This window comes from Drosophila tropicalis, unplaced genomic scaffold, assembly GCF_018151085.1.
Source record: "Drosophila tropicalis isolate 14030-0801.00 unplaced genomic scaffold, ASM1815108v1 contig_330, whole genome shotgun sequence".
NCBI classification, from domain to species: domain Eukaryota; kingdom Metazoa; phylum Arthropoda; class Insecta; order Diptera; family Drosophilidae; genus Drosophila; species Drosophila tropicalis.
Genome location: NW_027172788.1, coordinates 276262 through 278041, shown reverse-complemented (window position 1 = coordinate 278041; position 1780 = coordinate 276262). Strand labels below are relative to the sequence as shown.

The window sequence follows — 1780 nt, the reverse complement described above, 5'->3', positions numbered from 1 at the left end:
GAAGACTAACAAAACGTAAGCCACTAAATTTGGGAGGCAGACTTCTTTAGTATCCGCGCAAATTTTTATTTTTTTTTTAATATTTTTCCACTTGTTGCATGGCATACCGAAGTCGACTTACTTGATTTTGTTTTGGTATAAAATGCAGTAAGAATTTATCTATGCGAAACACTTGAAAATGCATCGGTTTATTCAAATTTTAAAAATTTGTTTGGTTTTTTCTGACAAAACTGGCTAAAATCATTACCCATCTTTGTCAACGAAATGGGAAATAAAGTTTAATGTATGTGTGTATGTCGAATATATTGATATTAAAGTTTTACTCGCAAAACAGCTTTTTGTTTGGAAAATTTCAAACAATATATACATACATACATATATATAATATATGTACATATACATATACTGTGTTACTTGTGATCAAGATCGGGCTACCATATCATATAGCTTAGATAGGAACGATCGGTCGAGAAGAGTGATTTTTGTGAATATTGTATGTAACCTTGTTATTTTTAGAGCGATCGTTATCCTCTTGTTTGTTGTTACCCTCTATTTTCCGCGAAAGAACGGCAAAGAAACAGAGGCTGGAGCATTGCGGACCATCTGTGTAGCTTGGTGTTTTATCGCATGTTTATATGCTAAATAAAATAGTTATCCGATTTTGAACAATATTGCCAATACAGCTAATCTAAGTAGGCACCGCTTTTTCAGTAAGTACTAAATTCAAACGATCTTCTTAACTTCATATTTTTGAGTTTGCTTTCTCTTATTTCTATTTATAGTTTTCGATTTCAAGCAGCTAACGTTTACAGCGCAAAATTTAAGTTCGAAACAATATTTATTTACTAGAATATTTCAAAATTAACAATTGTCGGCTAGTCATTTAAAATGGATTTCAATCCGACGATAAAGAAGTTAATGAGCGTGTCTGAGGAGACTGCACCAGTGGTTCAAGGTTAGCAATTTGGGCAACTGTGTAATCCGTAGCTAACCATTTTTACCTGTTCCTAGTCCCTCAAATTGTCGGCAACAAAATAATTATTATAAGTCAGCAGGATATTAGACGGGTGGAGCATATACGAATGTTGAGTTGCAGTCGGTTGACAGCAGAGGGTCATCTGGTGCCCACAATATTCCCGGATGAGCTTTTAGCATCAGCAGGTGAACATTTTACCCAGGGAGCACAAAGTGAAAGAGACTTCGCAGTGAGTTTCCAAAATGACATACCAGACCAAAACAATTTCACACTTAACCGCCGTTTCCACTACACTATTCTGTTGCGACTCGACATGTAGCCTGGAAACTCCCTCTAATGACAGTTGACAAGTAACAAGTGACGGATGTCAGAACATTCCACGCTACCTGCAGTACGGATGCGGCTCACCAGAGCAATCCGTGTACTTAAATAAATCATTTTTGAATCTTTTTTTGTTTTTATTGTTCACATTTGGGAGTGTGGCTAAACGTCTGAATCCATCTGCATTTAAATTTTAAAACCCAATATTAAGTTCTTAACCATGACATGGATATATCGACTCAGCTTCTAATGCTGATCAAGAATATATATACTTTATGGGGTCGGAAACGTCTCCGGTGCGTTACAAACATCTGACCAATTTTATAATACCCTCTGCAAGGCTATAAAAACGTACTAAGTTGGCAGTTACAATTTTTAGTTGACGTAAGCAATAGGGTTGTCAACACTGCAATAATACTGCGCCTATTATGATTGTTCAAATAAAAGAAAACACTTAATAGTTTTAAATTTATTGATCAATTT

The 1780-nt window shown here is 35.3% G+C and overlaps 1 long non-coding RNA gene across 3 annotated transcripts; it reads left to right on the top strand.

Moving 5' to 3' along the window:
• Positions 1–1426, top strand: LOC137572487 (uncharacterized). Of its 3 annotated transcripts, none has more exons than XR_011031673.1 (4): positions 1–15; positions 783–955; positions 1012–1205; positions 1296–1426. It is a non-coding gene; the product is annotated as an uncharacterized lncRNA (long non-coding RNA). The 3 variants fall into 3 exon arrangements; XR_011031672.1 differs by lacking the exon at positions 1–15 and adding an exon at positions 696–710; XR_011031671.1 differs by lacking the exon at positions 1–15 and having other exon boundaries at positions 764–955.
• Positions 1427–1780: the final 354 nt, after the last annotated feature.